Genomic DNA, 24829 nt, shown 5'->3' with positions numbered 1-24829 from the left:
CTGCAGTCCTAATAACGCAGTGCTAACTTTGAACCTTAACTTTGTGTTCATGAATGGGAAGTCCATGTTTAGAAAATAAACACTAGCAGTGTGGGACATAGGACAGTTAGAAAGGTCGTAAAAGGCTGAACACCAAGGTGATGATCTTTCAGAGACTGAAGAAACTGAGGCAGGACTTCCCTGTGGTTAACATAGCGTTTCTGGCAAAGTCGAGTCCAACATCCACAGTTGGCGCTTTAATTCTGACTCTGGTGGTAGGGACACCCCTGCAGAAGTGGTGGAAAGTCTTAGTTTGCCTACGTCAGGTGTTTACATCATCTCTGCCATGCTGGAGGGTGGATCCTACTGTCACTGGGGTCCATGTACAGCATGGTCAGTGTGGACCAGGTTTCTCCAGCCAGTGCCTCGTGAGCTGCTGTTATCTCTCCTGCTTCCTGTAAGTAGCTCTCCTGGGGTGGCCCAGCCTACTAAATTTGAAGCTTCTGTTCAGTTGAGTTGATATATGTATGCCTAAATTGAAAAGTGTTTCTGCAAGATAAAAATGTGTGTTTTGTCAGATTTCATATGCTGTTTGGAGAAAATTGGTTGACTTCCAATTCAATTTTCATTCCAACTGTTGAGCGTGGTACCAATAAACATGTTATTTCAGCATCAAGATACTTTTTAGAATGAACGTGCACATTACAGATACACATGTTATGTTCAAAGCTGATATTTGAACGATAAATTATGCAGCTTTGGGGAAACTGTGCAGCTGTGGCTTTTATGTATTACCCATGTTCAGAGTTCCAAATTGATAAAGCTTTTCTTACATTGCTACTGGCTGCGCAGCCTGAATCACTGAGGTGAACACGACGGGTAATCTTGCATGGAATGGTCGCGTATGGAATTGTGTCTGACGTGGTCACTATTACAACACTAATAATATTAGGAGCTTGGGTTATGTTCATTAAACACGAGTGGCTCTTATAGAAAATATTGGAGACCCCAGGCGTGGGCCATGTATCCACGCGGGGTGTGGGAAGAACCTTGCAATCGCTACAGTCCTTTCACTGATTTAGGAATGGTCCCCTCTCTATGAAATGTTAGATTTCATGTGGCTTTGAGCAAGAACCTCTTTGTCCTCATTCCTAACTATTAAGAACCTCCGACAGGGTGGCTCTGTGTTTTCTGATGTTATGATTTTTGTAAACCCTTCTCATTGAAGATGTCACACAAGTGGTTAAGTGAAATTTGAGTAATCTGGGCTAGAATCAGACCGACTTTACTTGATCAGGTTCGCCCCGGTGCTTCATTAGTCATTGTGACATAGGGTGAACCTCAAGGTATGTGTACTCCTGTGCTGCATTCCTGAAACACATGGAAAGAATGTTTCTTAACCCGCTGTCTCCATCATAACGAGGAGTCATTAGTGTGAAATCCAGCGCCTTTTCTCTGATCGAACTGGTCAACAACCCTGGTCTGCAGTCTCTCCTGCACGCAGGGGTAGTGATCGGACTGTAGTCCTTCTAAATAGTTCCGCCAGCCATCCCTACGATGCCAGGTCTGATGGCTCACCGGAGTAGTAGGGATCAGCGTCTAACATTATGGTAAAAGAGCCCATCATCCTCCTGAGGTCGAGAGGACGAGTACCACTGCGGTGGGTAACATGTGATATAGCGCAAAGAAACCCGCAGTGTGAACATAATCTTTGCAAATCCACCCTTTTTTTTCTAACTAACATTGGAACGGACTTGATGTAGTGGTTGAGTTGCTGACTTTCGAATTTAGGGAAACTCTGTTTTATTCCTGACTTTGGCATCTTTTATACATTTTGTGTTTCTAGACAGATCAATTTATCGCCACGAACCTGGTGTTTTATGTATGTCCCACGTGATATTCATTCTTAGGAAGTTAATACTTCGGTCACTTTTTGGAAAATGTCTGTCTTGTCAGATAGCGATCGCAAACTCAGCAAGGCTTTCGCCTCTGTTTTTATTTTCATAAATAACTTGTGTATATCCAATGACCCAACTAGATTCTTTTTGTGAGTGTCCGTATCGCTGGATGTAGTTTTCTCACTGTCCTCTGGAAAGGTTTAGTCTTTGATGGATAAAGAGGTGTTCGCAAATAGAGCCCATGCATGGATGCTCATCGCTACATATGGCCCCCTAAAATTTCAGAAATACCTGTGAGGCTTGAATGGGCTAAATCCAAAATTAAAGCCTTTTTGGTTCCGGTTTGGAAACTTCCAATTTCACTTTCATTCACCAGCTTGGAAGAGTAAAGAAATGTCATGCGGTCTCTGTAATTATTATAGGGAAGACATTTGCCATATTGCCTGCTGCTGCCGAGCCCTATTGGAAGAGCGTAAAAGATTGTTGAGACCGTCTTCTAACCAGAACATTATACGCCCATGTCGACAAGCAGTTATAACTTGTCTTCAAGGGGAAGATCTATTTTTTTTTAATTTGTGGACTTTTTTAAAAATGCAAAATGCAAGTTTCCACTCAGCAATAGACGTGAGCTGTAATTACCATTGATAGGGTCACAAGTAGACTGTGAGTGGCATATCTACAATTAGTTCTTTTTTATTTTGCACAATGGGCTTTTTCTGATGTATGATTAAATATGATGGTTCGAGCTATGATCAATATATAGTATTATGATGAGAGGATTCTATCAAAGGCACGTCGCACTTTAATACTTATCTTGCACAAACTAAATTGTTGTCTAACCAATAACCATGTCAGTAGCATACTCTAGGTGCAATGGCATTAAACGAGGGCAACAAGGCTTATGATATGTACAAACTGTAGATTGGTGCTCTTATAACTAGTTCTTACCTTGAAGCTTTGAATATATCACAAAGGTTTTAACTGTTTTAAGATGATTTTCAAAATGCTATTTATTCATGATGTGTTATATGGTGATTTAGTCGGGTCATATTGTAAGTTTTAATAAACTGAACAATAATCATTCATTCATTCACTGTCCTCTTGATGTCCGGACAAATCCAGTGGCGCATGTGACAGTCGCTGATTTGCATAACCTCACCACTGCCGTTTCACAAAGTGTTATATCTTTGCTAAGAAGGAAGTTAATGTTTCTCGCTGCCTCTGCTTGCTTTGTGTAAATTAAATCAGTGCTTTGATTGGGATAAAAAGGTTTTAGGGGGTGGGGTCTGTAAAAGGGGCTTGGTCAAACAAAAGTAACTAGGAATCTTTTTGAATAGTTGTGGACTATACAATTAAGGGCGTGGCTTAAAACATATAGACTAAAATCTCATGTTTCACTCAGAAGCCCACCTAACCAGTATTTGGGTGCCACAAAGCGCTACACAACATAGTGTTATGTAGTTCCTATAAGACTATACAGGATCTGCGCGTTCGGACAGCATACACTGTAGGATTGGTGTCCGACTGACTCTAAACACCCCCACCGGGTATGTTGGCCTTTTGTCTCAGTTATCTCACAGTGCCACTAGAATCTCTTATCGGGGAGAGAATTGTTCTTGGCAACCATCGAACATGACTACCCTGATCCCTCGGAATCGTGGAAACAATATACTACTTTTCGCCCAGTCATTCATGCTTACTTGGTCTGTCTCAGAGATGCACAGAATAAACAGGCTGGGCGTTTTCAAAAAGAACTTATTGAACAGTTGTTATTCTGGTGTAAAGTAGATGTGATGCAACAACAGTTAGGCAGTAGAAGATATATCTGATTAGCAGTACTAAAAAGGTATAAAGATGGTAAAGCTCTACCCATATTGCAGCAATCATGAGTTCATACAAGTATATAAAACACATGATAATAAAAAGGTGCGTACTCCTGCGATGCCTCCCTAACTAGATGTACCTAGCATTTGTGTAGGTGTTAAGCCAAGAATCCCTCTAGGATTTAGTAAACCCCATTACCTGAAGTGAGAGACTGTGTGACCCCATCCTGGTCTCGAGTTGGGACACCCCGCAAGGGATATTAGACCACGGCGAGCTGGAGCGTCAGCATGCAGGAACCTCAGCGTCTCGGTCAGTGTGTCGGCCGGGAAGTCTCGGTCTCCTCTGTCTATCTTAACAAGATGTGATGTGTATATATACCCATAGGTCTCCCCAGGGGTCCTATCCTGTTATGTTACTGTGTCGGCCTAAGGATGATGTCGGGCATGAACTTTGTAGATGGATATTATACAGGAGATGGTAGTCCTGCTGTGCTTTCAAGAAACGTCATGCATAGTGTATGAGATTTTAACTAGGGAAAGCCCGTGTTCTGAATGCAGTGTCGTATCTAGGTAAAAGGTCAGTCCCTATGAACAGTTATGTATGTAATGTAGGGAAGAATATAGGTGAAAGGTTGCAATGTTACCTGCGCCTATATGGAATATAACAATAGGTCCTGCCTACCTGCACACCCCCCTGCAGTTCCACAACCTGCCAGGCCCCTTCGCTCAGCCAGACTCTTACTAGCACACATGCCACACAGGCACCGAAGCGGAGCAGGAGGCTACGACTTCAGGTACATCACTCCTGGAGCGTGGAACGCCCTCCCATGCCACAACATGGCCTCCTCGCTCCTGGAGCGTGGAACGCCCTCCCACGCCACAACATGGCCTCCTCGCTCCTGGAGCGTGGATCGACCTCCCACACCATAACATGGCCTCCTCGCTCCTGGAGCATGTACCGACCTCCCACACCACAACATGGCCTCCTCGTTCCTTCTTGAATCCCGCAAGAAGCTGAAGACCTGGCTATCCCAGTAAGGCCTCTCGAGGCTAGCCCCACACACCTGCAGAGCGCCAAGATACCCTCACGGGTGATTGGGCGCTATAAAAATAAACATCACAGCTGGATTTATCCGCTCCTTTTGAAAAGTGTGGTTGACTTTAAGACTCGCCCCTGAGTGCTGCTGTGACGGGTGTGCCGGGATACAGGGACACTAATTCACATTTTTAGAAAGTGACCCCCATCCCTGTCTTGGTTGTGTTGCGCCGCTCTGCAGCGCTTGAGCTCAGACTCTTGTTCTTCCGAGATTTGTGAATGCAGGGCATTGTTTTTGGTAACACTAGCGCTGCGAAGGATGTAACAGACTTTTAGAGATATGGGAAGGGGGGTGCAGGGGGTGAGGGCGGGGTAGCAGGGTGTTTTCTTGCCCTGGGTGCCCTACTTGGGCGATTGTTGTATGTCTTCAGACTGACGGGTAGAATGATGTAAGTGCAGTGACGTAGAGCTGGGCAGGGCACACTGTGAAAGGTCGTGCACCATCACTGTAAGTCTGAGTTGACGTCATGATGGAGGCGGGTGGGTAGAGATTCTTGGGAGGTCAGAGAGGGTTATCCATGGTCATTGTTGGCATATTGTTCCTGCAGCGCATTGAGGCTTGACCAGGCACACTGAAGTGCACGGTGCCATCGGTGTGGCACAGGGCGGCTCCGGGTGATGAGTTGGGTGATGGTGGAGAAGGGTGGGTAGAGTCGAGTCCTCTGGAGGTCAGAGAGGTGCCTTTGGTGGCTGGTCCCAACCCTCCCCCTCGTGCGCCTCGCACAGTTAAGCTTGGCCCCTCCGTAACGCTGGAGATGGTTAATGAGCCAGGCTGGAGAACTTTGGGGGGGGGCACCGCCTGACGCAGTATGCCTGGCCGCGCCCCCACTGAAGCACGTGCAAGGAACGGAGGCGTGGCACCTCGGGGTCCCTTGAACCTCACCCCTGGTAAAGTTGGGGTACCGGAACCCTCGGGTGCTGCAAGGTGCATGGAGGATGCCGTTAGCGCTATGTTGGAGAAATCCCAGCCTGCCCAGGGTGTAAGCCGTGCATTGCTGAGAGCCTTGCACTTGGATTCTGTGTCTGGAGAGCGGGTGCGTTAGGGGAGAGCGCCCTCTACAGGATGGTGCCGGGGGCGAGCCCTCCGTTTATCTGGTGACAGCGTGGAGTGTGATGTTCATTCTGTCGGTGTGATCCCGCCGCCCTGCTCCGGCGCGGGCAGCAGGGGGCGCCGCAGAGCTGCTGCTGCCGCCTCCGATGAACGGGCCGAGCGCCTCGTGAATACGGAGAGCATTCCAGGCGCTCCTTTCATAGCCGGCTGCTGTCCGACTCCAGGGCATCGCCCACTCCCAGGGACCCTCCCCGGGGCCAGCAGGACCCCTCGAGTGCGGAGATCTCCTCCCCCCGCCCTTCGTGTCTGGGAGCTGCACACCATGCCCCCTAGCACTGTAATGAGCGAGACCGTCCCCTCTAGCGCCCACCAGCCAGTATGGCCCCGAGGCGCTCTGCACAAATGCCCCCATTATCTATCTCGGGTGCGTGCTGTTATCGAGCCCGTGCATGGGAAGCGTGCAGTGTGTGTTTGTATTGCACCCCGCACCCCCTTCTTGAACCCATAGTGCTATGGGATTGCTAAAACGGCCCCTGACCTGTTACAGCGTCGCCTCGTTTCTCGTGTTTCCGCTGTAAATCGCCCTTGTTCTTTAGTTGTTCCGCGTCCTTTCCTCGTCACCTAGAGCCCCCCACTTGTTTAATCTGTCTTTGTATCTCCTCCTGTTTGAGAGTTTTATCGAGGATCTTTCAAAGAAAGAAAGAGAATAGATCACACCGCACACACATCCCAAATTAGCCCATTGTTTTCCCCTCCGTACCCTCTTCTGTCTCTGTCACCCCTTGTTTTCCCATTCAAGTAACTTTTAACTGCTGCCTGACACTGTGCTGGGTCCGCGGGGAGTGGCGTTCTAGGGGAGTCGCTTTATACAACTGACAAGGCTTTGGGGTGGGGGGTGAAAATGGGGCGGGGCCGTGCAAGACCCTCACATTGCCTTGCAGCATACTCAGTTCTGCAAAGGGTGAGGGGTCGCACCAGTGCTTTGGTGGTCAAGAACTTAATCGAGTACCCTGTTTGCAGAAGATTGCTTGTTTCTTGTAAATAGGTTAAAATACAGATTTGTACAAAAGAAATCCTATCTCTAATTTCACTTTTTTTAAAAAAAAAGTCTGTTATAATGAGGATGATTGAGTATTAAGAATATCCAGGAACGTAACATTGAGTTAATTGATATTTTTCGGCCTGGCTAAAGAGATCCTTAGCCGTTTCGATCGGCACATAGTATTGGGAAAATCATTAATAAGAAATATAGTGATATCATGTTGGAGTGGCTTTGTGTCGGCCCTCTGCGCCCATTAGTGTGTTGAGCTGTAATTCCCATAGCATAGCATGGGGCAGCCCAGTCCAGCCACTGGTTGTCTGGCGCGGAGTCATTTAATTTGGCATGATTACTTGTGCACATCCGCCGAAAAAATAGTTCTCTACAGTGCTAGCCGAGGCGAGCAAGTACTTGTTTTCTTTCCATTTTTTGATCTTTATATTTTTTTTGTCATTTATGTGTGGTTAACTGTCTTCCGGTTACTTTCAACTGTACTTTTCTTTTTACCAGTAAGATTAATATTTTCCTGTGAAGTGCATTAAAACTAAGATGAACTTCAGTACTTGTTCTGTACACACCTACCTGTTCAGACGCTGCTCTATTGAAAGTAGTTACTACAGATTTGTACGTTAACATTTTTATTGCAAGCACTTAGCCACTTGGGCATCAAAAGAAGATGCATGAAGGACCAATCTTGTTGACCTTGGGTGTCCACTCTTGTGGCCTTGCAGCTGCTTGGACAGGCCCAGCGTTGCTATGCCTGTCCCCTCCTGCTCTTCCAGAGATCATCCAATTACTGTGGTTAATTGGAGGTTTAAGGAAGAGCCTGTTTGAAAATGAGCACATGGCCTTGGCTGCCATCCGCAGACTGAGCTGATAAAGAGCAGAAGTCTTTAGGGTTGTCTCATGGGGCGCTGAGCCTGCTTATGCATTGTTTGCTTAAGGCTGGAGCCCGGGGAGCTGGGGGTCTGTAAAGTGACCACTTGACTCTCTGAGCAGAGCTGCAGAGGTTTGGGCCTGTCTCTTTGCAGTCATGCTAAAAGTGGCTGTTGACACCGAGGTTAGTGACTGTTTGTACCTTGGGACCCCCCTTAGCAGGGCCACGGAGGTTTGTGACTGTGTTTTTGTGCTATAGGGCGCCCATAGCAGGGCCGCACAGGTTTAAAACTGCATGTTTGTGCTATAGGATGCTCTTGGGTTGGCTGCATGTATTTGGGCTAGTATGGTTGTCCTTGGGAGGCCCATGGCAGCGTTGTAGAGGTTTGGGACTTGTCCTTAGCAAGGCTGCATGTCCTTATGGGCCTGTCTGTGCCGTATGATACTCCCCTTTTTTGGGGGGGGGGGTAGAGGGGGTTTATGCCTCACAGACAGCTCAGCTGTTTGATTGTAAAGACTGGAGATGTCAGAAGCTTACCTGGGCATTCATTCCACCATTTGCTTACCACTGCCTTTGTGTTTAGTCACTCATATTTGCTTGCTTTCTGCTTTGCTTGTGGGCAAAGAATGAAACCGCATGGAGGGAGAGTGGTGGAGAAGTACTCAAGTGAGAGACAACAATGTAGAGCACTGGATGGCAGATGGCAGTAGAACACATGGTAGGAAGGGAAACACACAACGTAGACAGCTGGAAAACGCATACACTCTCAAGGAGTGCTTCACAAAAAAGAAAAAAATTGTTCCAGAAATTTGGAAATCTAGAATCAGGCAATCGGAGAAATGGTTAATAGGCTGTGCTCCATGGGAGGGACAAACACAAGCTAAAACAAATACGGTCAGCAGATAGAAAGCGAGCAAATATGAGTGACAAAACACAAAGCCAATCGTAAGCAGTGGGTGGAATGTATACCTAGATAAGGTTTTGGCATGTCCCCAAACTCTTTGTAACCAGACAGCTGCCCAGTCTGGTAGGCATCTATCCAAAAAAAGAGGAAAGTGTCAGGAACGGCATCCAATAGACAAAAGGGGTGGAATATGTTGAGATCCGAGCTATAGAAGTACAAGCTGTGTACAAAACTGAGAATGTTTCAAATCAGTGAGGGCATTGCAGGGACCGGCAAAATAATTCTGTGATCTTCATCAGGAGGGGACGGACGGCATGAGCATCAACAGTGACTAATTCTGTGTTTAAGTTCAGCCGATGGTTGCAAGTGGGGCCCACCTGCACCCATTTTTGTGGACCAGTGCTTATTTGTCCTCATCAGAATTTTCCCCAGAGCAAGGGAGGGAAAAACACACTAGAAGCAGAAAGAGAGAAGAACGTATAAAGGGAGATGGCAGGAACCTGTAAGAGTGAGGTAAAGGGACATAGAATGACTGGTGGTGTATTAGAGGAATGAGGTGAACTCAGCACTGCAGGTCCTTGGTATTCAGTCCTCCTGACAGATGATCGTGCCGGCTGCGGCCTCTGAGCAAGACATTGGGCCAGGACCGTGTATTCCTCTACAAAGTAGGCACTTGACCTACCAATCCACTGCAAAGATGGAGCATTGTTGTTAATGTTGTTTATCGTCACCTGCTCAGATGAGATTCACTTGACTGGGGAAAAAGAAATGTAAAGCAGCAGGACTAAATCTTGAGGACTTCTAGATATCCTGAAGACCTTTAATCCAGAGCTGTCCACCAAGTGTCCTGAGTCTCTGCCCCAGACTCTGGAACACTTTTTAAGACCACCAGTCTTCGCCCACCTCTTCTTATCTGTAAAACCTGGCCCTCGCAGAACCTTCCTTGTTCTAATCCTCATCAGTGTCATGTGCTAAGCACTAGTCCATTATCGGTCTCTGGATCATCGGTCTCTGCTGTCCCCGACTGTCTCGCTTGTCCAAGCAGCTGATGGATGCAAGCCCCCGTTAACCACTGCAGTGCGTCTATGGGCTAGAAGTGATGAGGATTAGTGCAGGCGCCTTGGCAGCGTTAGAGATGTGATTTTGTGGGGTTGGGTTGGTCAAAGAGGTTGCCCCATCACTGTACCATAGACGACAACCAGGATGGAAGCGACAGACCACAGGTGTGGTGTGCAGTCCCTGAACGATTTATTCAAGAGGTGTGAAGAAGAGCTGGACCTCTGCTTACAGATGCCTGCTCATTTGCACGGTTGATCCTACATTGTTTTTTTTACCCCAGAGCTTTTTAAGGAGGAGTTTCTAGTCTCACTGCAGAGTTTTGGTCTGTAGTTTATTGATGGGAAAGAGTCTTTGCATATGGTAATTTCCAAAAGGTAAATTTACTTTCCCAGCCCCACCACCCTCCCTCTCCCACCTACCCTGGCCTTGTAACCATTTCAGTCAGTTGCAGATTTGCTATCCATTGTCCCTGTGTTGCATCCCTATACGGAGTTCTCCCTCGCTGCAGCGTCATTTTACTGACAGTGGTGTTCGAAGTTTCAAAGGGATGAAGTTGATGCCGTATAACTGCACGGTGCAGCAGTTACTGTCTCGCATTGATCATTATTTTAGAAAGGTTAGTTTGATGCCCTGCAGCAGTGCCTTGTATCATCAGAACTCATCCCTCCCGCTAGCTGATTTGCAGGCGATGTTCCAGATGTCATCAAATTCCCCCGCAAGCGAACTTTTGGAGGTTCAGTAATTCAGTGTCCCCATTCTGAATCAAATCTGTACTTAAACTATCTTTAATCCCTGCTGGGCAGAGGGCATGAAAGCCGCTCCCGTCACTGGATGTGCAGCTCGTACACCAGAGGCGTCTACTACCACAGATGATGAGCCTGTGAACATCACTTTGTGTAGCCAAACCACCTAGTATCCCTGGCTTGCCCCTTGTTACCCCTGGCACCTCTTATTACCCTGGTCTAGCATGATGAAGGCAGCAGAATCAGAAAGCAAACAGGACTCCAGTAGCTCTGTTTACTTACTTAATTCTCTATTTTCCACTCATTCCCTTTCTGCTGGTCCTGATGCAGCAAACAGAAGGGTTTTGAGAGGCTGGGGGTGGGGCAAGAAATATATCATTGTGATTCCATTGGGGGTCAAAGGGTGTGTGATGTACTTCTCCTGCCCTTTGATTTTGGTGACTCGATGATCATTGGATAAACCATAGGCCCATCCAGTTACCTGCAATATCTTGGCGCTTGGATCCTTCCTCGTTTACTCTTTGGAAACATAGAACTGAATGTAGCAACAGGCTGCCAGGGCTATCTAATAGTAGTGAAGAGTGTAAAAGCTTACTATTACTTAGTGTGGCTGATAGCTCATGGTCTCCCACATTTAGCACAGAGAAGCCACACAAAGAATGGAGGGAGGTCAGTGGGGCTGAAAATGGAGCAATGAGGGACAAGACTTCCTCCCTCCCTCCGTCCTTCCGTTACACATGTTCTTGAATGTAGAGCATGTTTCACTGTACTGTCCCAACATCCATATGCGCAAAATGTGCTTAAAGGCTTAAATACTATATATGAGTAGGTCACTGGACAGAGCAAGCTATACTTTTTGCATTTCCTCATCTTCATACTGCATGCAGGACCTGTGACCCACAACAATCTGAAAGCCGCCACCAAGTAGTATTTCTGCCCTTAGACACAGTTTCACAAGTTTTTATCCCCTTCGACTTAATTTCCCCAATATGCAGACACACATTAAAGTTAACATCAGTACACACACATCACTAAATCCCAGGTCCTCAGAACCAAAGCTTTCCAGACTTTGCTAAGCCTAAGAGCAGAATGGCTGCAAACAAACCATCCTCCACTAAGAGAAAATGCCATTTAAGATGAGGCACAGACCACCCCTTGGAATTAGATCCCACTTTGCAACTTGTAGACAACTCCTCTTCATCCAAAATAATTTATTATGAGTCCACTGTTCTGAACTAGGGAACAATAGTAGAGCACTGTTTGAAGGCTGCGATGATATGCTTAATGGCTTTAGTCACGCCCGCCCATGCCACATTTCTCTGATGAATTAAATGCAATCAGTCAAGAAACAATATAAATACCTCCAAACAGGCCATTTGATGTTCCCTAATGGTACTCCTTGCAGCTTGGTTCAAACAAAGACTTTACAGATTTCCTTCCAGCCCTCAAAGACACAGCTTTTGAATTGGTATTACTTTTTTTGAGCTTTTTTAATCCATCTAAGCAACAGTTTTTACCATCTTTCTCAGCATTTCCAGCTCCCCCCTCATACTAGGCATCTTGTCAAATAATCTCAGGACATACCCCCCGCCCACCCGAAAAAAGCAATGCTTGATTTAGTGATGTAGCCACCTGCCGACCCATCAACCGCTTACTCTTAAGGAAAACGGTCGGTAAGGTAGACCGTCTCCACCTGCAAGAACGAATCAACATCAGCCACCACGTTGTGTACCTATCAGCCTGTCTTCAGAACCTGCTGAAGCATGGAAACTGCAGCTATCCATGCCTGGTTCAATAATGGACAACAATGAACTCTGCCTCCTGGATCATCGGCAGTTTTGCAGATCCATATGGCTGCCAAGACATCTCGCCACAGATGCCAAAACACTCGGCCTCATCGTGGAGAGTGACCTGCCCTTCGAGATGCACATGCCAAAGAAAATCCAAACCGCCTGGTATCTGCACTCATCCCTCCAGAAGCTTTGTTGCGGAGGAAGACTTCAGAAACTCATTGCAAGCCGTGATCTATCACCGCCCGGATCATGACTGAGCCCTGCAACACACTGTCAAGGACTCCAGCCTAAGCTGACTCAACAGTACCTCGCAGCTATGCCCCCGGCTCATCAAAGAAATTGTATCCATCAGTCCATCGTCAGTGAGCGTGCACTGGTTTACAGTACAGGCATGCATCATCTAAAAGATATGTATCGTTCAGGGTAGCAATTACCTGCCGAGATGCTGCTTGCTCCTAGAAGCCTTTATGAAACAAATGGGTGCCACATTGCTTGTCTGGAGACAGTCCTTAGTCCGTGCACCTTGATTCAGGCATAGCACCCTGTCTGCCTGACTTACGAATCCATATCATAGTTTAGAAAGGAGCTGAAGACTCATCACTTTAAGGCTCACAAGATCAGAAGAGTTGTGCGATACTTGCATAATTAGCTTTTGCGTAATTATGCAGAATGACGCAACATTCCACGTGCCTATGCGAAATGCAAATCCCTCATCTTGTTCTATATTTTTGCGCGAAATGCATCCTTGTGTCAATTTTTGGCATGAGACCTTTAAACAAGTGCCCAGTGAACAACAGCTGCTCTCATTCTGTTGTGCCTGTGTGTTCGCTGTAATTTTGTTCTATGAATTGCGCCATTCAAGGCACAATTCTGACTCTAAAAGGCTCATAATTACACATAGCGGTGTGCTGGTGTAATTTCAGGAATTTTGCGCAACAAGCTTAATACGAGATTCATAATGTGTATTACGCAGGCGTAATTTACTTTTTGCCCAGGACTAGTGATAAGATATGAATACGCTCTCAGTTACCAGACTCCCGTGACTTGCTATGCATGCTGCCTCACTATGATACAAAGGGACGAGGTTTGGGACAAAACAAAATTGCACCTATCCTTAGTGATTTTTTTAGCTAAACAAGCATGGTGCTGTGGACCGGATATCCAAAACCCCTAAATCTCCTGAGACAAAAACTGTCTCAATTAACTATAAACAAAACACAATGGTCCAGCACTCAAATTTCAGTCAAGGTACACAGGAAGTATTTAAAGTCAAGTATGCATTTGTAAATCACATATCATCAGAGCAAATAGCAGTTCAGCAGAGTTGTTCATCAAATTCTTTATTCAAAACTTCTTTCCAGCAAGATAAAAAGACCGTAGGCAACGAGTTTCATCGTTGTGGACTTCTTCAGGGCAAAAAACTCTTTTTCTTGCGGTCTGTGCTGAATTCATTCATAAATACGATTTCTCCTTTTAAAATCTGATAGAATCTGAATGTATCTGAAGACTTAAATGTTGTATATGGTGGCTACTATAAATTTGATTGCTGAGTTCTCAGAGTAGAGAGTTAGTCCGTATCAACCGTCCTCCATTCTAATTCCTGACTTGTTTTAGAATTCGGTCAGCCGGCTCGGTAGCGTGGTGTCAGTCAAGTTTTGTGATTTACAAATCCATACTTGAATTTAAATACTTCCTGTGTACCTTGACTGAAATTTGAGTGCTGGACCATTGTGTTTTGTTTAGAATTTATTAAATGTGTATGGCACCTTCGCCAAAGTTCTGTACAGTGGCACAGTAATATAGACATTTATATATATCGTACAGAAGATGTGGAAAATTAACGTAAGGCTTCTAAGACGGAGGACAAGAAGGCAGTAGGAGCGGTGTGGAAAGACTGAGAAAATTCCGAAACTTGGGTGAAAAGAGAGAGAAAAACAATTAGGCAAGAGGAGTGAACAAGATGTTTATTTAATATCCATCCCTGCTCTCTTCGCTTGCTTCCTTGCTTTGTAGGTACGTCTGTGCTCGATCGGTGCCAATCACACACACACACTTGCTGGAGCTGAAAGCGAAGTACCATCTGCAGATATGTGGCTTCTGCCATAAAATATAGCGCCTACATCCAAAGAGGGACTGCTTCAGAATCCTTAGTTTATTTTATTTTGAAAGGTTTAGATAGCTCGAACATGACCCTTGCGGGTATCCGATCGCTTTACAATTGTTCAGAGAGTAGAGACAAATTAAATCAATAATATCATAGTGGAGTTAAATACAAGATAAGGAAGCACCCACATAAGGTAGGGGTACAAGCAATGTCAGGACCAATCTATCAAAAACAATAACGTTGCAGGAGTAGTCATGAGTGTCATTGACCTGTCATGAAAGGGTACGAAGGGCCAGAAATGTGTTTATCAGTAGTACTTTGACTTACTTCCTAAACAGTGCAGTTGAGTGATTCTGTCTGATTTCAGGGGGCAAGGTGCTCGGTTGGTAAGAGGCAAGTGCAGCGTTGTTTCTTTGTTCAATTTCTGCGTTCATGTCTTGAGGATTAACCTGGCATTCTTTATTGAATTTCAGCCTGTGTAGAAGGCCTTCGTCACAGGCCTGCCCCAGCTCTTCCTTGTGATGAGAGCTTTGTCAGTCAGGGTGAGGAGAGAGCAGCGATGATCCCTCTCTGAAGAACAAAACTGCTTCTCAGATCGCGACACTTGACGACTCAGTCTCTCTAGAAGTCATTGGTCGAGAAGCTCACGGAGAGAATAATTACCAGGGAATGTGACATGAGAATTTAGGGGTGGATTCAAACCAAAAATAATCATTGTTCGTGAAACCTAACCTGCTATTTCTTTCCTTTTCTCGACTGCATGAAGACTAAACATGGTATAAGCCGGCATGTTTGAGCCTCCCCTGTCTGCATACTTTGAACTCTTTGGAAAAATTCAGAGCGGGATCTCACCAAGTGGATTCTAAACTTGAACAACTATTTATTGCTGAGCTAGGTCAGAGAATTCAGGAAAAGCAAGGGCTCGGACTAATAATCTGACTAGAGTTGTGCGTCACTCTCAAATCTGAGTCCTGTCCCCATTGTGGTGGCATGAATTTTACTGAGACTCTCAACCCAGCCTGGTTTGCTGAGCGTTCTGGGTCATAAAATTAAATGTTTCTTTGCTACCTAGAAGTTCACAATCCACTGTGATTATTCAGATATCGCATAGTTTTGAAAGGAATGAACCTTGTCCAAGTTCCACCCTTGTGTCCAGCCACCCTAGACTTTCCTTCAAGTCTGACGAAAGTTGTCCAGTCCTCCTGCATTCATCCGTGACCACCCCTAGGAGATGCAAAGTGCTTCTCACAAATAAATTCATTCTAAAGGCGAAAGGGACTTCTGAGCCCCACGTGTTGTTTCGGTGCTTTCCCAACACCCCTGAAGAGTGCTGCATTTTTCAGTGATTCCATTTCTCGGAAACCTGGACATGTCTTTCTGCTTGAAGTGGCAGAGCTCCTCTGATCTTGAGTTTAACTTTGATAGTCGTCCTTTGGGTCCTTAACCTGAATTTGTCACCTGTCCACACTCTGATGCATTTGCTGGGTGTTAACGTGCTCTTTGGAGCAGCTAGCAGCCCTTCTAGCGATCTTTTGGAGGCTGTCTTGAAGAGCAGCCAAGGAATAGCTTTTTTTCTTGGTGGACCGCTCTGCTGAGGCTTCTAGTGGCCCCAGAGTATGGTCGCAGTTTGACTGTAGGCTTCTATCTTGCCATGATGTCTGAGAGCTACAGCTTTTCAAGGATGGCTAAGTCACATGCATGCATCAATGATAACAAAGTAAATCTGAACTGGATACCTGGATGCCTTCGATGCACAATGCTCTTGCATTGGGTTGCATATAAGCAGTGACGCAGGTGCAGTACAACCGCGCATGGCTCTGTTCTACTGGTCCTGCTACTTACTAGGTGACAGAGTAGGAGAAATCTTGCAGAGAAGAATCACCTGTAAGGTAGGATAAAGCGACTTGTATAGTTACCTAGACACGCTAGGTCCAGAGGGTCTGTTCCCAAAACCCTCCAGGCTCCGCCTCTGTTATCAATAAATGGGCCGCCCAGTTGGGCCTGTTCTTGCATGAGGAAAAGGCGCCTGGCTGCACATACACAACACCAAATACAGAACACCACTGGAATTAGGCATCAAGCGAGGCCCATCAGAGAACATGAGTTCACTCCCTACTCCTATGCGGACGATATTTAACTCCTCTTATGTTTTGATAACGACAAGGTCTCGACCAAATATCGCTTCGCGAAGGGCATGCAAGCAATCTCCGGATGGATGATGGAAAACTTTCTCCAGCTCAATGCAGCTAAATCTGAAGTTTTGCTATCTGGCAATCCTTAAACAAAGTGGTCCCCCGACTGGTGGCCAGCAGAGTTGGACTCCGCCCCAACCCTTAAAATTGTGGCAAAAAACCTGGGTGTAGGACTGGACCACTCTCTAACTATGAGAGACCAAGTCATGGACACCTCTGGTACTTGTTTCCACACGTTGAGTCTTTTCCGCAGAATGTTCCATCTGCTTCCCCTATCTGTTTGCAGGACCCTGATTCAGGGCATGGTAATCAACCGCCTCGATAACTGCAACACCCTTCATGCGTCCGCCAACGGATCCGCCAACGGATCCCTGCTGAACAGACTGCAGGTGGTTCAGAACACAGCAGCCCGCCTGGCTCTTAATATGCCCCGCAGAACCTCATTCCGACCATTGCTGATGCATCTTCACTGGCTGCCCATCCGTCAGAGAATCAAGTTCAAAATCTGCAGTCTAGTCCACAAAGCACTACACGGTAAAGGCCCAAGTTACCTGGCGGAAAACCGTAAGCATTATCTGCCTGGCAGATCACTTAATTCAGGGGGAAAAGCTCTGCTTGTTGTCTCCCGCTACAGAAAACTCCGAGCTGGGGCAAAGCTTTTGCCTATCTTGTTCCAAAATATTGGAACTTATTACGTGTTCACCTACGTAAGTGCATCAATCTCCTTCACTTCAGGAAACTCCTAAAGAACTTTTCTGTAACTGATCGCTCTGACTCTGCTTTTTCCGCTCCTCCAGCGCGGAGATACCCTTTCGGGGGCGAATCCGGCGCTTTACAAATTTCATCATCACCACCACCAAATTATGTGGCAGGGCTGACCAAATTATATGGCAAGAAAAGTCAAATTATGTGACTTAAGGCAGCACATTTCGTGATAGTATAACTTCATACGTTTATTTTTACACATTTTAGCTCTGTCTAGGCAAATGTTTCACCTTAGTAGTAGTACCAGTTTAACAGCCAAATACAGCAAGAAGCAACTGAAAAGTGACCAGTCAGCCTTTGCATAGGGCATTCCACTGTGTGGCAAGGTGTGTCGCTGCAGTTTTAGTAATTTTTGATCCATTTGTGCTACCAACAGTTTTTTGTTTAAATCTGCAAATTATGTGGGAAATGATGGATTATGTGGCAAAAGCATAATGACATGGAAAACACTGCATCCGCATTGCATAGACAGTTGTGCAGGTGCAGTCAGCCGCGCATGGCTCAGTATTACCAGTTCTGCGACTACGCGGCTGAGAGTAGGTTAGCTCTTGCTTGCATAGTAGAAGTATAGGAGTCACCATATAGGCAGGGCCACTGCAATGATGTGATTTTGCGGCAATAGTATTTTTCGCATAATTATGGATTTGCCTCACTTGCCACATAATTCATCATATGCTGCATTATCTGTAAATTTTAACAAAAATATTGTTTCTTGCTCAAGTGACTCAAGTGTTGCTACAAACATGGCATCATGTGTTCCTATGCAACGTAAGGCCCTTTGCGAGGGTTGACTGGATATCTCTCAGTTGCTTATTACTGTATTTGGGCGTTAAATTTGTACGAATAAGATCAAATATATTCCTTGACAGTGTTGTGTAAAAATGACGAAATAATGAAATACTATCACAAAATATGCTGCTTTACACCGCATTATTTACATTTTCTTGCCGCATAATTTAGTCAACCCTTCTGCATAATTTGGTCCTCCTGTCGCATAATTCCATTGGCCCTGAATAATAGGATATTTAGCTTTTATGCTTCCAAAGGCTGTGGGCAACAGAGGTGGAAGGGAAGGACTCGCTTTGCACTGCTGTGGGGGTGGATTCGGAGAGCTAGGCCTGCATGGGATACATATCCGAAGAGGGGGGGGGGGTCGTTTAAGTCCCTGTGACTGGAGAGTCTCCTCTGTTTTCCATGAAGATTCCCTGTGAGCCCAGCTCTTTCCTTCCAGTAATCCTGTCTGGGACCTGCTCAGCTAATGCTGCACTGTAAACCATTCACATAGTTCGCAGCACAGTCACTCCCAGATTTACACTACTGGCTGTGTTTACATTCCAGCTGCATCCAATGTCTGTAGTGCCGAGTAAAGCTCCATTTGGCCAATGAACTCTATTTGGGATGGACTGTTTTTGGGGGAATATTTGGAACTTCCAACCCAACCTCGCGGCATCCGAACACTTTTTCATGTGATGCATTCCAAAATGGGCAGAGCTTCTGAAAGGATTGTGAAAAAAGCCTTTAAAAGAATCCCCATTGCTGTTGTTAGGATGTGCTACAGCTGGTGTAACTTGCTATTTAGTGCCTCGGGTTAATATACAGGATAAAGTACCCCTTGCTGTACATTATAAGGGTATTGCAAGTCAATGAGGACTTTCAAGACCCAATACAGGAACACGACTCGAGACCGTTATAAGGTTATGGAACTCAGAGGTGACTTATAATATGCTTATAATGTGCAGCACCAGGGTACTTTATTCCGTATGCTTCATGGTCAAAATATCACCCTCCCACAAACTGCTTAAATAAGTTAAATAAGTGATGCCTCGATCTTTCATATGAAAGAGACAATATGGTTGAAAACATGAAGAATAAAAGAAAACTGTCGTGCATAATTAACCCCCCCCCCCCCCCCCCTTAGTATTTTCATAGTATTTTGGGGCAAACTATTAGAATCTTTTTAACGTAAGTCAAACAAAATATATATGTAGCTCTAAAAGTGTAGAAACGTGCAGAGAGATTGTATCTTTCCTGGTACGCCCTAACACTACAAACGTTACCATAAATATGCGCTTTCTGTTGATTTCTCTTCATTTTAATGAAACGGATCAGAAGAACGAAAAGACACTTCTTGTTTTTTTGTGTTTAAACTGCAGCTGTAATTATGTTCTGTGACCTTCCTTTCACCATGATTGCTGGCTCTGGCAGCAGGAATTAAGACGTCACAGCTCAGCGGTAATAAGTGATTACAGTTCAGCATCCGAGTCATTTCGTTATTCTAGCGGACTAACGACGTCACAGCTCAACTGTAATAAGGAAATTAAAGACTGGTCTTTATATAGCTATTGCAGGCTCCCATGTAGTATAGCAACATTACAAAAGCAGGAAGTACACTGTGGCAATCACAACATCTGTTCGGCTGCTGCCACCGATAAACTTAATACGGCAGAGAATGCTTTATTGATGCAGTGAATTGCGTTACCTCCGGCGATTCATGAAAATATACTGCCCCAAGAAAGATTGAGTTGATATTAAATGAGTATTTATCCATTGCATTTTCTGCTGTGTAAAACTTTGTGTTTGATCACAAGCGTGTGGGCAATGACAAATGATAGAGTAGTGTTTTGTTCTGCAAGGGCCCCCCCATCCCTGCCCTAGAAACGGAAATGTACTTGTGTGGAGGGGGTGGGGTGGGAGGTGGGCGTGACTGGATCGGGCTGGGGGGTTCAATTTTGCCTCACCGCTGTTTGTTTTGCTGCTAGATGATCTGTGCCCTACTTCAGCAGTAATTGTAAGTCAAGTGATAATTTAGAGCTGGTTCTAATTGTTCTCAAATGAAGACCCAGGTCTATTGTTAGGTCTTGCCTTCGACAGCGCACGCGCTCTCACTTGCGTGAGATTTTCTACAAGGAGCTTATCCATTGCTTAACATACATTGGCTTCATTGTCACTCTTATTTGCTGCCTGGCTTCACTTCCTCTTCTTTCGTGGGGAGCATGAACCAAGTACTGATTGCTTCAGCTTGATTGCTGTCCTTCCGCTGATCGCGTTGTGATTGGGATACTATTTTGTATTATTTTTTTTATTGACAGTTCAATTAATTAAAATTATTACAGTAAAAATAACAACTGTTTGGGCGCATAGTGTAGTTCCCAATATTACTTGTATTTCATTTGTGCTTCAAACATTTGATACAAAACATTAAAATACTCGCACTTGATAGTTCTGAATAGCAAGGTGGGACCACTTAGTGCCTAGCGGGGAACATTCTGCTTGCTTCAGTATGATTTAGCATGTCTGTTACAAGAGCGGGGTTGCATTACTGAATCTCCTTTAAGGCAATCCTGATCAGATGCGTAAATTTCCCGAATCTTGCTAGATTCATTGTCGTTGATTTGGAGAAACATAAGGCCGAGGCCTCTCTGCAGGCCTTTGCCCCATTGACAATACAAATTGGGCGAAGAAGGCGCCAGCTTTCATTATTCAGCTTGGGGCAGCAGCACAGAAGGTTCAGCCAGGATTTCTTCTGAAAGGAGCACAGCCTGCATTCTGTATTTTCCCCCTTGCATGCCCATGCTGGATTGAAATCAGTGATGTGAGCGTTTAGTTTCATAAAAAGTATTTTACTGCAGACTTGCGGTGTCAGGGCCTCGCGTAGGTAGGGTTGAGCTTTCCCCAGCTCGTATGATTTGTTCAGTGGCTCTAAGTTAGGGCTTGAGCGGAGGACTTTGATGCCTTGAGCAAAAGATGTTTCACGGACTTGTTTATTTACTGCATACTTCCAGGCTGTGAGTGGGATTTCCAAAAGTCGCAGGCGTGCTGCCTCTATCTTCAAAGTGTTGATAGCGTGGCCAAGATTGGCATGCCAAGCTGTCCCTACCTTCTCAGAGGCGGATCTCAGTTGGTAACTTAGGGAGTCAGCTGGAGCCCTCAAGATCCTTAGGTAAAGCTTTATAAGGTCCCCCGGCGCGTCAGGTACGGCCTCTCAAGGCCGAGCTCCAATCTCAGCCTTGATTGCTTGGCTGCCCGAGGGGTACTACTTTTTTTTTTCTTCCTATCAACCTTGTTGAACCTCATGCCCTTTGTAACTCTTTTTTATCCTGGCCCCAGAAGGTGAACAAATCAATGCAGATTTTAGCTATCTTTTCTGTTTTTTGTTAATAAAAGCCTTGCTTTCTCCAAGATACTGACTGGAAGCTGAAGTTATTCAGTGCTATTGGCTGTGTCAGACTGTATTTGAATTTCTAATCCTTATCTCCTTCGCTTGTAAGCCAGGACTGCTCATTCTTGCTATCTTGAGAGAGTCAAGAGGACAATCTTTAGTACTCTGGTTGTCCATTTTGAGTGTAGTAGTTAGCAGTGCGAACTTGGGGGGGCTAGTGGGAAATGACTGGACCCACACAGGGCACCTAATTCTAATCACTGACGACACCAGTAACCAGCGTCACACCTTCTACATTGACCTTACCATTTGATTAAATTTTTACTACAAACCACTTATTTTACTTGTAATGTTTTCCTTTCTCGCAAAGCACAGTGTCAAATGGAATACCCGTTAGATCTGATGATAATCTGTGTTGCTGAGAGTTTATGATGCGGGAACGTATTCAGGAGCACCACCTAGTAGACGAGAGACCTCTTCTGCTTCTAGTGCAGTGACATTAATACAGTCTAACATTATTTCACTTCCGTTTTCTGAGGGCCTTACTTGAATTGCACATGGTTTACTTGTCTCAAATGCATAAACTCACAGACAATATGACTCATTAAACACAAATTGTCCAGTGTAGATGTGTGTGGTGTTGCTCAGTTCACATAGTCTGTGTCTTCCCTGTGGATGTGAACATTGAGCAGTTACTTCCTTCTCAGCTACCCTATCTAAGAAGACTTGGAAGCCCTTTCTTTCCCTGTGAGATTCATGTTCTGTATACTACTGCAACTCACATTGCACTTTCAGCAATATTAAATATGTTGCATTTTCAAAAAAAAGCCCTGCATCAAGGACCCTGGTAATGCTACCACTATCCCTCAATATTTGGCCTCCCAAAAACCTTTCATAGTTTTCATAGTGTCCCCTAATTTTGATGAGATTGGTTTCCCACACCCTTTAATTCCTGAGACACGTTGTCACTTCTTCTGTTAGCTGCACATGTTTGCTTATGTTTTAGCTCCCATCACTTTGTCGCCTCTGTGTATGGAGCTGCTGCCCTTTTGTGCTATAACTATTTCAAAGAAATTCAATATTATGTTGGGAACGTATGAAAGAGATGGAAATCAACCTTTGGTAAATGCACCTATTCGATAGCTCAGAAAAATTAAACAGCAGTGCAAGCCAAGTGCTCTCAAAGTCTTTTTTTTTATCCAAAAAAGGCTTGAGGATTTGGGGATGATAAATGGTCTGAAACATAAAACCTTCACAAATCATATCTGTGTAAATATCTATCAGTAATATGTACTCCAGGCTAAGTGTCCCAAGCCGCCATGGCTTAGTGTATGTACAAGGGTGATTTTTCTCTTCCAGCACTTGTTTGTGTCTGTGTACGTTCAGTATGCTGAGCTTTTGCGCCTGGAGCGATCCTTTACTTTGGTCTACTGTCCGATCACTGAGCCTATAGTTGCCATAGGAACTAAACTACTGAGACGTACCGAAAATGCTGAAGTCTTGACTACACTCCTATGTAGTGCCTCAAGTTCCCCAATCTATAGCACCTCTTACTTGAGACTTTTGGCTAGGATTTTTGTCTTTTGTTAATATTTCATGTGTTGCTTAAATTTATGCCGCAAAATACGTAGCCATAAATATGCTTTCCCCATTATGCACTTCAGGGCCACAACTTTAACACCCGACAAGTTCCTCGATTGAGACCCTCATCCATCTCGTAATTCAGGGAGGGCAATTTGTTTAACAAGGAGTGGTGTTTTTGTGAGTTGTCAGCATGTCTTAGAAAACACGTCCTTCCATTCCTGCTCAGGATTCTGGCGCAATTCTGTTTTTGTGCCTTACAGGTCAGTTCTTCTGTGTGCAGTGCAGTGTGTTTTAAGAGGACCATTACTTGTATTCCCTTATTTGAGGCAGAGTTCTCACTTAAGAGCAGTATTGTGAAGTGATGAATGAAAGGAACCATACCTTGGCTGGTTTTTAAACCTGCCCTTTTTCAGTAGTTTGAGATCCAACAACTGAGTGGCATTTTAAAGAGCAGCCAGTTTAATTTCGATGGTTAGTACAGATCAAGAAGTTAAACTTATGGAGCTGTTGAAATATGCAGGGATGGAAAAATGAGTTTGCCGGGAACCTGTCAGCAATATGTATGACTTTAGTCTCGTGGTGTAATAGCCAAGTCAGAAATGGAACTCAAGAACCACACATCAAGTCCAACAACCTTATAAGCCTTTCTTCAAAGTATCTCAATTTGATTTAAGGTGAACAATGGATAACCAGGACGAGACCTTGCCCGTCTGTTTGCACTTCATTTCCACTTTCCTCCAGTACTTTGTGGAACAATGTTGATGTCTTTATTAAAGCAATTGTAACATTTGTTTAATTGAACATCCCTCTCAAGTACATGCCGGATTCTACACAAAATGCACCAAATAAGTGGTGTTTGCTTCCACTTTTGGTTGGAGGCAGCTGCTTGAGGTGATTCTTCGTCCTTAACGCTATTGATGTGTTAACACGATTTATTAGTGTGTCGATTGGTAGTTGGTGATCACATTCACTTTGTTGGTTTTGGATCCCCTGGCCTCCTGATTTACTGCATTAACGGAGGCCGCTTCTTGGGTGTCCCAATGTTTGACATCTTCTGACCGGCTTTCCAGCAACTACTAAGCTAACAATTGGATTGGCACCTCACTATTGCGTTGCATCGGTATTTAAAACTTGAATGCTTCCACTTGGAGCCACCCCAGGCAAGGGTTTTCTTGAGCTTGTTTCTAGTTGTCGCCTCAACTAGCCTTGACTGTCACTTATTCTCTTTCGATTTTGTAGCAGCACTAAATTATCTACGTGCATTATTGTCCTGATGATGACCCTCCGTAATGGGGGTCGAAACACCTTCGACACTTAAAGCAGCGAAAATGTGTTGCTCTTGACCTCATGATTGTATACATTTTTTACCTCATCATTGTACTCTTGTACCAAGATCTTGTTAAAACGTTAATATGTACGCTGCTTTTGGTTCTTTAATGCGCTTTACATGTGCCGTTCACGAGCACGAAGTGTATATATACACTGCACCTATTGTTGAGTAATGGTGATAGTCCATTTCATTACTTTGTGCTTTGAGATTTCTAGATAAACTCCGTAATATATTTAGTACTTCCGTTATTAATTAAGTGTGGAATCAGTTTTGTACAATACCTGTTGAGATATTGTTTCAGATACAGTGTTTCCAGTTTTGGCCACGTTAGACATGCTGGCGCTTTGAGTCCTTGATCTTCTTGGGTCAGGTGACCACTTCATCATACTCACCTGTCTGACTTTGAGTTAAAAACATAGAACAGTTTGGATGT

The 24829-nt window shown here is 44.8% G+C and overlaps 1 protein-coding gene across 1 annotated transcript in view; it reads left to right on the top strand.

The window, feature by feature from the left end:
- Window positions 1-24829, top strand: part of PSMD1 (proteasome 26S subunit, non-ATPase 1) — a 386750-nt gene that overhangs the window by 93232 nt on the left and 268689 nt on the right. The gene's annotated exons all lie outside the window — the stretch shown is intronic.

The sequence above is a fragment of the Triturus cristatus genome, chromosome 11, assembly GCF_964204655.1.
Source record: "Triturus cristatus chromosome 11, aTriCri1.1, whole genome shotgun sequence".
NCBI classification, from domain to species: Eukaryota; Metazoa; Chordata; class Amphibia; order Caudata; family Salamandridae; genus Triturus; species Triturus cristatus.
This window is presented reverse-complemented; position numbering and strand designations above follow the sequence as displayed.